Source organism: Rhinopithecus bieti, unplaced genomic scaffold, assembly GCF_001698545.2.
Source record: "Rhinopithecus bieti isolate Rb0 unplaced genomic scaffold, ASM169854v2 scaffold_44965, whole genome shotgun sequence".
Taxonomy (NCBI): domain Eukaryota; kingdom Metazoa; phylum Chordata; class Mammalia; order Primates; family Cercopithecidae; genus Rhinopithecus; species Rhinopithecus bieti.
The window spans coordinates 388542-403711 of record NW_016818013.1 but is presented as its reverse complement, the minus strand read 5'-3'; the positions used below and the strand labels follow the sequence as shown (position 1 = coordinate 403711).

At 42.0% G+C, this 15170-nt stretch overlaps 3 pseudogenes; 2 read left to right on the top strand and 1 right to left on the bottom strand.

The window, feature by feature from the left end:
- LOC108518262 (coiled-coil domain-containing protein 144A-like) overlaps positions 1–4171 on the top strand; it is a 62847-nt pseudogene extending 58676 nt beyond the window's left edge.
- A 1565-nt stretch (positions 4172–5736) lies between these two features.
- LOC108518276 (tubulin beta chain-like) lies at positions 5737–7053 on the bottom strand (annotated as a pseudogene).
- Positions 7054–7386: 333 nt separating this feature from the next.
- Positions 7387–14784, top strand: LOC108518261 (cell division control protein 42 homolog pseudogene; annotated as a pseudogene).
- Positions 14785–15170: the final 386 nt, after the last annotated feature.

Below are 15170 nucleotides of genomic sequence, written 5' to 3'. Positions count from 1 at the left end.
TGTTTATGTTCCTCTCCAAACTGGTTATTCTGGTTATCAGCTCCTGTAATGTTTTATCATGGTTCTTAGCATTTTTGCATTAGGTTAGAATATGCTCTTTTAGCTCAGTGAAGTTCATTATTAACCACTTTCGGAAGCCTATTTCTGTCAATTCATCCATCTCAACCTCTACCCAGTTCTGTGCCCTTGTTGGAGAGGTGTTGTAATCATTTGGTGGAAAAGAGGCATTCTGGCTTTTGAGTTTTAACATTTTTTTGTTGATTCTTTTTCATCTTCATTAGCTTATCTAGCTTTGATCTTTGTGGCTGCTGACCTCCAGTTGGAGTTTTTTGGGGGACTTTTTGGTTGATGCTGTTGTTGTTGTTGTTCTTTTAATAGTCAGGTCCCTCTTCCATAGGGCTGCTGTGGTTTGCTGGGGGTCCACTCCAGACCCTGTTCACCTGGGTCCCTCCCACACCTGAAGGTGTCACTAGTGGAGGCTGCAGAACAGCAAATATAACTATCTGCCCCTTCCTCTGGGATCTCTGTCCCAGAGGTGCACCTACCTGATGCCAGTGGGAATGCTCTTGTATAAGGTATCTGACAACCCCTGCTGGGGGTCTCACCTAGTCAAGAGGCATGGGACCAGGGACCTGCTTAAGGAAGCACTCTGGCTGCCCCTTGTTGGAGGAGCTGCACTACACTAGGGAGAATCCCACTCATCTGTACTGCCCAGATTCCTCAGAGCCAGCAGGGGGAAATACGAAATCTGCTGATCCGTGGAGACCATGGCTGCCCCTCCCTGCAGGGCTCAGTCCCAGGGAGGTCTGAGTTCTGTCCCTAAACGCCTGGCTGGAGCAGCTAAAATTCCGCAGGGAGGCCCCACTCTGTAAGGAGGGATGGATCAGGGTCTGGCCTAAGAGGCAGTCTGGCCACAGTCTGCCACAGCTGCTATGCTGCACTGTGGGGAATTCCTCCTGGGTCCAAACTACCCCATCTCCCAGCACCAGCAGGGGAAAATGGCAGACTGGAGCTGCAGTGATGGCTGTCACCCTTCCTCTGAGGGAGCTCAGTCATCTTCAGTAGCAGGCAGCTGCAGTGATAATGGCCACCCCTTCACCAGGACACTTGGTCGTTTCTAGCAGTCTCCAGCTGAGTGGCCTCTGAGAATCTGCACAGCTCTGTGTTTGGAACCCAAGGCCCCAGTGATGTGGGCTCACAGGAGGGATCTCCTGATCCACAGGTTATACAGATCTGTGGAAAAAATGTGGTTTCCCTGGCAGGGTATCATGATCACTAACCGTCTCCCTTGGCTGTGGGTGGAAGATCCCCTTGCCCCATGTGGCTCCCAGGTGAGTCGTTGTACCACCTGCTTTTTCTCACTCTCCATGGGCCATGCCAATCACCTAGTCAGTCCCAGTGAGAGAGCCTGGATACCTCAGTTGCTGGTGCAGGATTCACTTGCTGTTTTCATTCTCTCTGGGAGCCTCCAACTGCAGCTGTTTCTAGTCAACCATCTTGGCCCCTCCCACTGTATTCTGATTCTTGAGAATTAAGCCTGGATCACAACCTAGAGTCACAATTTGCCATAATTTGTCACAATTTGACAGCCTCTCTATCCCTTCACCACTTATTTTGCCAAAGCAATTTGTCATTCCAGGGTGCCTTCTACTGGGTTTGTTCATGTTCGTCCATCTGCCTATTTTTGTTGGTAAAGAGGCATATGAAATCACTTCAGCAGGCGACTGCCATGCATCAGTGAAGTGCAGCTGAGGATTACCCATGGAAGTGCATGGGAGAGTGAGAATACATCATGAATCCTCAAGATGAATGGTAAAAACATGCACCTAGAACAGAGTGGTGCAGCAGGGAGTATGTTAAACCCAAAACCAAGGGTGTATGATTCAAAACTAAACCCCGCTAGGTCTGGGTCTCTATCACTCCACTCCTGTGTTTGACACCACAAAAGTCAATTTAGTATCCCCCTTTCACTGAGCCACTTCAGGAGGACACAGAGTAAGATGTTAACCTCCACAGCAATGGTTCTCAAAGGGCTTAGTGGCATTTCCTGAGTTAAGAAAAGTTGGGGAGTGACATTTTGCCCCAGACAGATGGAGTTTCTTACACACACACTCCTCTCCTGTTCTCTGCAATGTGAAAGACTCAGCCTATGCGAGGGATTGTGAAATGAAGTTTTTAAGCCCTAGACTATAGATGTCATCAGCTCTGACAAGATGAGAGTTTTCTGCATTTGAATGAAGCAATAGAATGGGGAGCGTTTGAACAGATTTGCTGAAGCAAATCAATTTGGGAGCCTAGGATAGGAGTTTTCTCTTACTTGGTGAGCTGGGCCCCATTCTACAGAAAATCTTTCAGAAGAGAAGCATAATTTGGTATTTTGGGCAAATGGTCACAGTGGCAAGGTTGCATGAGGAAGAGATGAGACTTGTTCTGGAAATACCTTCTCACATACCCCTGGGTCTTTCCCTCATGACTTTGGCCTGAGAGGGGGACAGGGAAGTGGGGTGGGAGAACCTCTTTTTTTTTTTTTTTTTTGAGACAGAGTCTGGCTCTGCCACCCAGGCTGGAGTGCAGTGGCGGGATCTCAGCTCACTGCAAGCTCCACCTCCTGGGTTCACACCATTCTCCTGCCTCAGCCTCCCAAGTAGCTGAGATTACAAGTGCCCACCATCTTGCCCGGCTAATTTTTTTTTTGTATTTTAGTAGAGACGGGGTGTCACCGTGTTAGCCAGGATGGTCTCGATCTCCTGACCTCGTGATCCGCCCGTCTCGGCCTCCCAAAGTGCCAGGATTACAGGCTTGAGCCACTGCGCACGGCCGAGAAAGCTTAATTTATTCTAAGAAAATTATGTGACTTCTAAGGCACCAGTACTTTTGTTCTACTTTAGTATAGATGCACCATGCATTTCACTCATGCATGGCAGTAGCCTGCTGGAGTGATTTCATGTGCCTCTTCACTGCCAAAAATTGGCAGATAGACAAACATGAACAAACGCAATAGAAGGCACCCTGGAATGACAAGTTGTTTTGGCAAAATAAGTGGTGAAGGGATAGAGAGGCTATCAAATTGTGTATATTCAATTATTATTCTGTTTTTAAACATTTTTAGGGTTGCCAATTATTTAGTCATACACCTATTGCTGCAAGAAGTATCTTGGTTTATGTATTTTTGTGTACTAATGTTTTAATTATTTATTTTTGATTTTATAAAATTGTGGTGAAATACACATAAAATGCACTGTCTTCAGTTACAATGTTATGCCACCATCACCACCATCTGCATTCCTCTTTTCATCTTGTAAAGCCAAAAAATTGTAAGCATTGAATAATAACGCCCCATTCTTCCAACTCTTTCCTCCTTGCCCCCACCCACTCCCTGGCAACCACTATTTTCTTTCTGTCTCTATCATTTTGACCTCTCTAAAATTTCACAGCATTTTCCTGTGGTTTAAAAAATTAAAAGACAAAAAAATCCCATAAATTTTACCATGTGTTGAAAAATGATTCTATGACCCTTTTAAAACGTGGCAAGGAAGACTTTATTCAGAGCCATTCTGATAGGTACAGGGATCACTGTATGTGAGTCTTACAATGGGGAAGAGAGATGGGGCTCTCTCCAAATTCAGCATGGGCAGTTGGAAATTGATAGCTGCTGTTAAGGAGTAGCGGGTGGGTACAGTGGATGGAGAATGACAAAGAGTAAACATCAGTAGTGAAGGGGAGGCAGACTGTTGGACCCTGTCACACCAGATGAATGAATAATGCTTGTCCCCAAAATAGGGCCCAGTTTGTGAAGTAAAATAGGTCCATCATGGCGATATAAGTTGTGCTTGTGTGTAATTCAGGAACCTAAGGAAAGCTCTGAGGCCCTAGACTATGCATGTGGTCTTGGACCAAAAGCAATGTTAGCTTTCTGTCTAGCTGTGGGGTCACTAAGGCTAGGCTAAGAAGTGTATGGCCACGTAAGCCAAAAAATACCCCATCTCTCTTGTTCTTAGAAGCTCAGAGAGCTAGTGACCAAATAGGACTTGAAATAAAAAAACTGCCATGTCCCATAGGCTTTTGTCTTTCTTATTTGCCAGTCAATTCTTTCTTTGCTCTCCTAGGGCAGGAGGAGGATTTCTCTCAAATGGCAAAGGATGAAATGGCCTTCACATCTGAAGTCAAATAAACAGCTACATCTTTTACACGACTGAGAAAACAACACTCAGTGAGATCTCAGTGTTTTGATCTCAAGAAACGGTATAGCATAATTGGTCAGTCTAAAGTGTTTCACCCATATATGACACACAAGCAAAGATAAAATGACAAATAAATATATATACACACACATAAATGCATATATTTTTGTGTATAAAGAAATAGGTACCATATATGAATATACACAACACATAAATGAATACAATTAAAATAGAGGATTTGTATATACAGTGTTGTAGAGTGGTCTGCCAGTTGGTGGTGGTATTTCTCCATACAAGAGAAATAAAAACATATTTTTTCATAAATATATATTTAAAAATAAACATAGATATTACCTATAATGACAGATATATACATAATAAACATGTGTGTGTATGTAAAATATATGTATAAAACACATATTGTGCAGAGAAATACACAGACACACTGAAATGCACACAGATGCACTTACATCTAAACTAGATGCCTTAAGATTGTCTCATCACCCGTTGGCAATAAAAGAAGCCAGAAAGACACAGAAGTCTTTCCATGCAGGTTTCATGTGACCCTACACTAATGGCAAACACCAGGCCAGAGACTTAAACCAGATCCAGCCCAAGCAGCATTACCCAACAGTGGGAAAACTGTCTGCTTCTAGACAACCTCTTGATCAGGATAGGTGCCCTTCTTTGGAACACCTGAGGTGGGTGCATCCAATGGTGTCCCAGTATGACACTTCACTCTGTGGAGGAAAATCTTTTCACAGAGAGTTGGAAAGGCTAGGTCGAGACCCGAGGATGTGCTGGGATAAGATGGTATCAGGCCAGGGTTGAACTGAAATGCGAGACACTGGGAGCTTTTTCAGAGCCAGGAAAATGGCCCCAGAAGCCAAAGGGGGCTTGAGTAATTCTATTCTGGCTGTTTCCAGCTGATTCTAGAGAACCCTACAGGGCAGTACTAAAGAATCTCTGAATCAGAAACACCCGAAAAACCAGGTGTCTGAGGCCTCCTCCACAAGTTTCAGAAGCAAGAAATACAGATGTCTGGCTTGACAAACACTTCTGGATACCAAAGTAGGTGTTAGAAAAAGAAAACTAGGTTAGAGGCAGACTGTTGGACCCTGCCACCCCAGGTGAATGAATGATGCCTGTGCTCAAACTAGAGTAGGTGAGATGAGTCCATCATGGCAGATGAGAACTGCGCATGCACGAGCCAGAAAGCTACAGAGGGCCTGGAGTTTCTGAGCCAGGCATGTAGCCCTGGTTCAGAAGCGCTGGTCAGTGTCAGACCAACCTTTAGGTCATCAAGGGTATTCTGAGAAGTGTATGGCCATATAAGCCAAAAAACTTCTGTATCTTTTCTGTTCTTTTTTTTTTCAACAAACAAGTGTTTATTGAGCACCTACTATGTGCCAGGCACCATTCTAGACCCCTCAGCAGAGAAAAAAACAAAACACAAGATAGAAACAGCAAACAAATTCTGAGGGAGAGGAAAGGGGCAGTTGAGTAAGACAACTAAGGGGAACTGAGAAGCCTGGGGTGATGGGGGGCCTCTGCCTTAGGCCTCTTCTTCAGCCTCCTTACTGAAATCCTCCTCCTCTTCTGTGGTAGCATCCGGGTACTGCTGATGCTCAGTGATGAGGTCGCTCATGTTGCTCTCAGCCTCAGTGAACTCCATCTCGTCCATGTCCTCGCCTGTGTACCAGTGGAGGAAGGCCTTCTGGTGGAACATGGCAGTGAACTGCTCCGAGATGAGCTTGAAGAGCTCCTGGATGCCAGTGCTGTTGCTGATGAAGGTGACAGCCATCTTGAGGCCATGAGGTGGCTGTCACAGACAGCTGTCTTGATGTTGTTGGGGATCCATTCCACAAAGTAGCTGCTGTTCTTGTTCTGCATGTTGAGCATCTGCTCACCGACCTCCTTCATGGACTTTTGACCACGGGAGACAGCAGCCATGGTGAGGTATCAGCTGTGGCGGGGGTCACAGGCAGCCACCATGTTTTTGGCATTGAAAACCTGCTGGGTGAGTTTGGGCACTGTGAGAGCTTGCTACTACTGGCTTCCACGGCTGGTGAGAGGGGCAAAGGCAGGCATAAAGAAATCGAGACATGGGAAGGGAACCATATTGACTGCCAACTTGTGGAGGTCAGCACTGAGCTGGCCAGGGAAGTGGAGGCAGGCGGTGACACCTCTCATGGTGGCTGAGACGAGATAGTTCAGATCCCAGTAGGTTGGTGTGGTCAGCTTCAGAGTGTGGAAGCAGATATCATAGAGGGCCTTGTTGTCAATGCAATAGGTCTCATCGGTGTTTTCTACCAACTGATGGATGGAAAATTGTAGGGCTCTACCACAGTGTCATATACTTGTATGAAGGTACCACACTGAAGGTGTTCATGAAGCAGTCAGGATACTCTTCTTGGATCTTGCTGATAAGGAGAGTGCCGATTCCAGAGCCTGTGTCCCAGCCAAGTGAGTGGGTCAGCTGGAAGCCCTGCAGGCAGTCAAAGCTCTCTGCCTCCTTCCATACCACATCCAGGAATGAATAAACCAGCTTGGCTCCCTGTGTGTAGTGGCCTTTGGCCCAGTTGTTGCCTGCCCCAGATGGATCAAAAAGAAAGTTGTCTGGTCTAAAGATCTGGCCAAAATGACCTGAGTAAACAGAGTCCATGGTCCCAGGTTCTAGATCCACCAGGATGGCACGAGGAACATATTTGCCATCTGTGGCTTCATTGTAGTACACGGAGATGCGGTCCAGCTGCAGGTCGCTGTCCCTGTGGTAGGTGCTGGTGGCATGTTCATCACTGATCACCTCCCAGAACTTGGCACCAATCTGGTTGCCACAGTGACTGGCTTGGATGTGCACAGTTTCCCTCATGGTTAAAATTTAATTTTTTTGCTCGGCACAAGGTGTGTATGGAGCAAGAAAATATGTGATTTTTTTCTCTGCTAGTTGCAGGCTGAAAGGATGGAATGCGCCCCAGAGGTTGGAGCAGTGAGGTGTGAGCACCGTGGCAGGAAGGCTCTGAGAGCTTTTCTTTTCTTAAAATCTCAGAGAGACAGTGTGCAAATAGGACTTGAATGGAAGACTGCCTAATATTGCCAGGTTCCATAGACATTTGGTTTCTTCGTTTGCCCTGAAACAGTCAGCCAACTTTCTCTGCTCCCTCCTATAGGAGAAGTGAACTTTTTCTAAATGCCAAGGGAAGAGATGGCCCTGACGCGTGAAGTCCAATGTGTAGCCGCATCTTCCCACTTAGACCAGAAAAAGCCTCAGCAGGATCTCGGCGTTTTGGAATCTGTAGTCTCAGGAAACAATGTAGCACAATTAATCAGTCTGGAATGTTTAAGCATACAGGGCACAAGTAAAACCATAACTGGAAATTAATATATACATACACATAAATGCATACATTTTAAATGAAATAGGAAACATTTACAAATATATCATCAACATATAAATAAATAGAAATCAAAATATAAATATTTATACATACAACATTATAGCACTGTCTGCGTTTGTGGTGGTGCCTTTGCATGCAAGCAAGAAAAAATTCATATAGATTATAAATACTAAAATATAGATCTTATATGTAATAACACAAAATTATACGTTTATGCATACATACATACAGATTTGTATAAATATGCATGTAATAAACATAACGCAAACACACACACACACACAGACACACACACACATAGTTGCGCTTATAGTTATGCTAAAGGCCATAGGGCTAGTTTTTCACCTACTGGCAGGGAAGGGAACCACAAAGGCAACATTAACCTTTCCCTGCAATTTCTAGGTGACCCTACAGCTACAGCAAGCACTAAGCCAGAGAATTTTAATCAGAGCGGCCCGAATTCTGTCACCTTCCACTGGGAGAGTTGTTTACTTTCACAGATGTGTCAATCAGGGTAGGTGCTTTTCCTTAGAACACCTAAGGTAAGTGTATAAAATGATGTCCCTGTGTATCTGGGTAGAGAAAGGTCTTTCTGCAAAGAGGAAGAAAGGCTAGATCTGAGCCTTCAGGATGCCCTGGGGTCAGTGTGAGTATTGGTGAGATAAGATGGTACTGGGCTAGAAAAACAGGTAGGCTAGGGTAGGACCAGCTCCTCTAATACCCTCCAATATGTCCCATGAGGTGAGACAAGATAGTATCTCCTGTGAATGGTCCCAGAATAATAGGATAGCTAAATATTCACCTCCAATTTTTTTCTCCCTCTGAAAAAATAACATGATTACTGGAAAACGCTGTGTGTATCACTGTGCAGTTTGGGGAGAGGAGCAACTTGGTCGAAGTGAAATCATTCCTCGTACACTTTATGTGTGGCTCTTGGTCTGTAGTTCGAGAAGATGTCTCAGAGTCACTCCCACGTTCTGAGATATTTACAAAGGTATTATAATCTGTGGAAAACTGTTAGTTGCATTTTTATGGAAGCAAGTAGAGTGAGAGAGTTTCTATTCTAACAACTTGCTGACATCACGCTCTCTGATAACAAATATTTTTAAAGAAGCATATTTAAACACATTATTACATACTATACAGCTTGGTAAACACTTAAATTTACTGAATACAGTTAACAGCACATCTTTTAAGTAGCATTCTTAGATTTATCTTTCAACATATAAACATCTCACTACATATATTACATACGTTAGATCCACTCATTAAAATAAAAGCTTTTTGCCGTAGAATGTTTCTTACCCAAAATGCAATGGTAAGAAACATCTTTAAAAAAATATGCTTGGCTGGCCGTGGTAGGGTGGCTCACACCTGTAATCCTAACACTTTGGGAGACCGAGGTGGGGCAGATCACCTCAGGTCAGAAATTTCAGACCAGCCTGGCCAACGTGATGAAACCCCATCTCTATTAAAAATACAAAAATTAGCGGGGTGTAGTGGCGGTCACCTATGGTCCCATCTATAGGAGGCTGAGGCAGGAGAATTGCTTGAATCCAAGAGGCAGAGGCTGCTGCTAGCCATGATCGCACACTGCACTCCAGCCTGGGTGACAGAGTGAGACTCTGTCTCAAAAAAAAAAAAAAAAAAAAAAAAAAATGCTTAAACACTTTACACATATATGATAGCTTATTAAACACTTAAATTCCCTGAATTAATCCAGTTAACAACATATATTTTAAGTGACATTACCAGTTTTATCTTCTGAACATGTGCCTGCAAACCTAGTGAGTAGGTGTATGCAGTGAAATATTAGATGTACTCTCTAATATAACGCTCTTCACAAGAAAGATTTTTAAATGCATAATTTTAAAAATCTATAAATAAGCATGTTTAAGGACTTCATTACATACTTTACAATTTGGTCAACACTTGCATTTAATTAATGTATTCATTGAATTAACACATCAACTAATCAGTAACATTTTTAGAATCATCTTTTAAGCATATGCTTATAAACACTTTACAGTGAGCCGCATTCACTCACTGATGTAACAATTTTCAGAACAAAGCTTTTAAAATGCATGGAAAGAGGCCGGGCACCGTGGCTCACACCTGTAATCCCAGCACTTCGGGAGGCTGAGGCAGGAAGATCACCTGAGGTCAGGAGTTCGAGACTAGCCTGGCCAATATGGTGAAACCCCGTCTCTACTGAAAGTACAAAGAAGATTAGCTGGGCCTGATGGCACCCACCTGTAGTCCCAGCTACTCAGGAGGCTGAGGCAGGAGAATCACTTGAACCTGGGGGGCAGAGGAAGTTGCAGTGAGCCAAGATTGCACCATTGCACTCCTGCCTGGGTGGCGGAGTGAGACTCCATCTCAATATATATATATATGTGTGTGTGTGTGTGTGTATATATATATATATGTGTGTGTGTGTATATATATATATAATAAAATGTGTAATAAGAAAACTCTTTAAAGAACCATGTTTAAACACTTTATTACATACATTCCAGTTTGGTAATATTTGCTTGCATTCACTGAATTAACATAGTCACCAACTCATTTTATCAATGATATACTTAGATCATCTTTTAGGCATGTGTGTACTAACTATTCCCTGCATAGTATTATATCCACTCACTGAAATAACACTCTTCATTACAAAGCTCTTAAAATGAATAACAAAAGCATCTTTTAAAACATGTTTAAACACATTATTGCATGCTTTATCATGTGTTAAGCACTTGCATTCAATGAGTTAACATAGTTACCAACTCATCTAATAAATAGCATTATTAGAATTATCTTTAATGTAAGTGTCTACAACCTCACACTACATATCCACTTACTAAAAGAACACTCTTCACAACAAAGATTTTAAGATGTATAGTAAGGAACTTCTTTAAAGAAACATATTTAAACATTTTATTATATATTTGCAATTGGGTAAACACTTGAAATCACTAAATTAATACATTTACAAATTCATTTTATCAACAACATCTTAGAAATATCTTTTAAGGGCTGGGTGCGGTGGCTCACGCCTGTAATCCCAGCACTTTGGGAGGCCGAGGCAGGTGAATCATGAGGTCAGGAGATTGAGACCATCCTGGCTAACACAGTGAAACCCCATCTCTACTAAAAAATACAAAAAAATTAGCCAGGCATGGTGGCGGGCACCTGTAGTCCCAGCTACTCGGGAGGCTGAGGCAGGAGAATGGCATGAACCGGGAGGCAGAGCTTGCAGTGAGCCGAGATCATGCCACTGCACTCCAGCCTGGGTGACAGAGTGAGACTCCATCTCAATTAAAAAAAAAATATATATATATATATTTTAAGTATGTGTCTACAAATACCTTACTACATGTTACTTATATAACACCCTTCACAGTAAAGCTTTCAAAATTCATAAGGACAGTGACATCACCAAAAAGGCTGAGTAGAAGCAAGCTGGTTTCCACTTCCTGACTGACAGAAAACCTTAAACAAATTCAAAGCCACCAAGATTATCATCAACAATATCACAGAACTCAAATATGCAAATAAGATAGTTACTGAAGTAATGGAGAAGTGAAAAAATCCATGCAGATATAAAAAAGTAAGACTTTTATATTCCTGACATCCTAGCACAAATCTGCCAGACACCAAGTGTGCAAAAAAATTTTCACCTATTAAAGTTTACTAGACCAAAAAAAAAAAAAGATGAAGAAAAAGATTAAGGAAGACAACCAGCTTTCCCGCCATCTTGGGATTCCAGACAAAAGATACCCATAAGAAGTATAGCCAGTGCCTTAAGGGAGGAAAAACTCCTGAGGACACCCAGAAACGAAGAGATTAGGTAACCAGTATCCCCAGCCTGGGAAATTTAGCTATTTAGCCAGAGGAGATGCCAAATCACAGTGGCTGTTCGGTAACACCATGCTGTAGGAGCTATGTTTCATAAGTTCTCAGATCGCAAATTCCTAGCTAGCCTTGCCAAGCTTCCCTGGTATTCCCTTTAGGACCGCCCTCATCTGGCACAAGAAGTGCTCTGAATGGGTGCTAGAGCTGAGGCAAACCTGGGATTAAGGTGCCATCTAGTGCCAAAAAGGAGGTAGTGACATAGCAAAAAGGATATTCAAGGTAAATTGCAAACAATCTCTAACAAACACACCCAATAAAAAGTAAAACAAGCCAGATAGAGAAGATTTGAATGAATAACTAATCCTTTAATGCAGACACATAGATGTACATTCATAAGAGAAAACAGCAGACAAAAAATCCATAATCTTCCCGAGTGGACAAAGCAAGAAGCCACTGGCCAACACTAACTAAACAGTGATAGTTAGGCTCTCTGGTCAAGAATCCAAAATAGTATATATATATTTTTGAGATAGAGTCTTGCTCTTGTCATCCAGGCTGGAGTGCAATGGCATGATCTCGGCTCACTGCAACCTCTGCCTCCTGGGTTCAAGTGATTCTCCTCTCTCAGCCTCCCGAGTACTTGGGATTACAGGCGCCCACCACCACACCCAGCTAACTTTAGTATTTTTTTAGTAGAGACGGGGTTTCACCATGTTAGCAAGGCTGGTCTCAAACTCCTGACCTCGTGATCTGCCTTCCTCAGCCTCCCAAAGTGCTGGGATTATGGCGTGAGCCACTGCGCCCAGCCCCAAAAATAATATTTTTAAGGAAACTCAGTGATACACAAAATAATACAGAAAAGCAATTCAGAAATGTATTAGAGAAATTTAAGGAAAAGATTGAAATTATTTTTTAAAAACATCAAACGGAAATCCTAAAACTAAGAAGTATATCGGCTGAACAAAAATTCATGAGAGGCTCTCAATGGCAGATGAATCAAGCAGAGAAAGAAATCAGTGATCTTAACGACAGGCTGATGGAAAATACACAGTCAGATGAGACAAAAGAAAAGAATGAAAAGTGGTGAAGAATGCCTATGAGATATAGACAATCACATCAAAATAGTAAATCTAAGAATTACTAATATTCAAGAGGAAGCTGAGCAAAAGCAAGGAATAGAAAGTTTATTCAAAGAGGCAGGGTGCAGTGGCTCATGCCTGTAATCCCAGCATTTTGGGAGGCTGAGACAGGTGGATCACTGAAGGTCAGGAGTTCAAGACCAGCCTGACCAACGTGGTGAAACCTTGTCTCTACTAAAATTATAAAAATTAGCCAGGTGTCATGGTGCGCAGCTGTAATCCCAGCCACTTAGGAGGCTGAGGCAAAATAATTGCTTGAACTTGGGAGTCAGAAGTTGCAGTGAGCTGAGATCATGCCTCTGCACTCCAGCCTGGGTGCCAGAGTGAGACTCCTTCTCAAAAAAGAAAAAGAGGAAAAAAATGAAAGTCTGTTCAAAGAAATAATAACAGAAAACTTTCCAAAATTTGAGAAAGATATAAATCTCCAAGTATAAGTATAAGAAGGTCAGAGATCACCAGACAGAGTAAAGCCAAATAAGATTACCCTAGGACATAGGATAACAAAACCCTCAAAGGCCTAAGACAAATAAAATACTAAAAGCAGCAAGGGAAAATAAGTGAATAGTATAAAGGAGCTCCAATCTGACTGGCAACAGACTTCTAAATGGCAACTGTCCAACCCAGGAAAGAGTGGGAGTATATGTAAAGTACTGAAAGACTAAAATTGTCAACTGCGAATACTGTACCCAGCAAAGCTATCCTTCAAACACGAAGGGGAGATAGTCTTTCTCAGACAAACAAAAGTTAAGAGAATGCATCCCATCAGACCCCTCTGACAAGAAATGCCAAAGAAACTTCTTCAGTCTGAAAGAGAAAAACACAAATGTGCAAAAAAGAAAACATCTAAAGTTATAAAAGCCAGTGATAATAATAAGCCCACAGACAAACTCAAAATTTTGTAATTGTAACTGTAGTATGCAGTCCACTTATCATTTTAGTATGATGACTAAATGACAAATCTATCAAAAACAAAAGTACAGAACCTGTTAAGAGAGCAGAAATACAAAGATACGTAAAGTGACACAATGAAATTCAAAATGTGGGGAAGTGTAGAGCTTTCTTAGTTTTTTTCTTTGTTTATATTGTGATTAAAGTCATCACTTTAAGATATTTTTGTAATCTTCATAATCACAGAACAAAATGTTCTAATAAATATACTGAAAATAAAAAGCAACAAATTAAAACACAGTACCGTAGAAAATTAACCACAAAGAAGAGACAGTGAGAAAGAGAGGAGTTACAAAACAACAAAGATACAAGTCACAAAATGACAACAGTACTTATTTATCAGTACTTATTTATCAAAAGAATGAACTCATTTCTTCAATTGAAAGACATTGAGTGGATGAATGAATAAAGAAACAAGATTCATATACACACTGCCTTCAACGAACTCATTTCATCACATAAAAGACACGTATAAACTGAAAATGACAGGATGAGAAAAAATTCCATGCGAATGGAAACCAAAAAAGAGCAGGAGTAGCAATATTTATATCATATAAAATAGACCACAAGTAAAACGTAAAAAGATAAAGAAGGTCACTATGTAATGATAAAGGGGTCAATTTCAAACACCCCAGTGGAGAAGCTGAGGTCAACATCAGATTTTAAATATTTAAGGTGGATAAAAAACTATTTCAGCAATACAGACAATTAAGTGTGTTGTTGTGGACAACGATGCTGTTGGTAAAACAAGTCTCCTGATATCCTACACAACAAACAAATTTCCATCGGAACATGTGCCAACTGTTTTTGACAATTATGCAGTCAGTTATGATTGGTGGAGACCCATATACTCTTGGGCTTTTTGATACTGCAGGGCAAGAGGATTATGACAGATTACTACTACTGAGTTATCCACAGACAGATGTATTTCTAGTCTGTTTTTCAGTGGTCTCTCCACCTTCATTTGAAAATGCGAAAGAAAAGTGGGTGCCTGAGATAACTCGCCACTGTCCAAAGACTCCTTTTTTGCTTGCTGGGATCCAAATTGGCCTCAGAGATGACCCCTCTACTACTGAGAAACTTTCCAAGAACAAACAGAAGCCTATCACTCCAGAGATTGCTGAAAAGCTGGTCCATGACCTGAAGGCTGTAAGGTATGTGGAGTGTTCTGCACTCACACAGAAAGGCCTAAAGAATGTATTTGACGAAGCAATATCTGCCCTGGAGCCTCCAGAACCAAAGAAGAGCCGCAGGTGTGTGCTGCTATGAACATCTCTCCAGAGCCCTTTCTGCCCAGCTGGTGTTGGCATCATACTAAAAGCAGTGTTTAAATCAAACTAAAGATTAAAATTAAAGTTCATTTTGCAATAATGGCAAATGCCCTGCACCTACCCACATACACTCACGTGAGACAAGGCCATAGCTATGGCCCCTTCCCCCTCCCAGGACTGGGTGACTTTGAGTAATTGTGTATTGTCAGAAAAGTGATTAGTACTAGCTTTTGTTTTGTAGCTTGAAAAAAGAATTTTTTTGTTTGTTTAAAAGCAAGGCATACAGACTAACTGGAATTGTTGAAGCTGCTCCCTGGTTCCACTCTGGAGAGTAATCTGGGACATCTTAGTGTTTTGGGTTTTTTTTTTTTTCTCCTCTTTTTT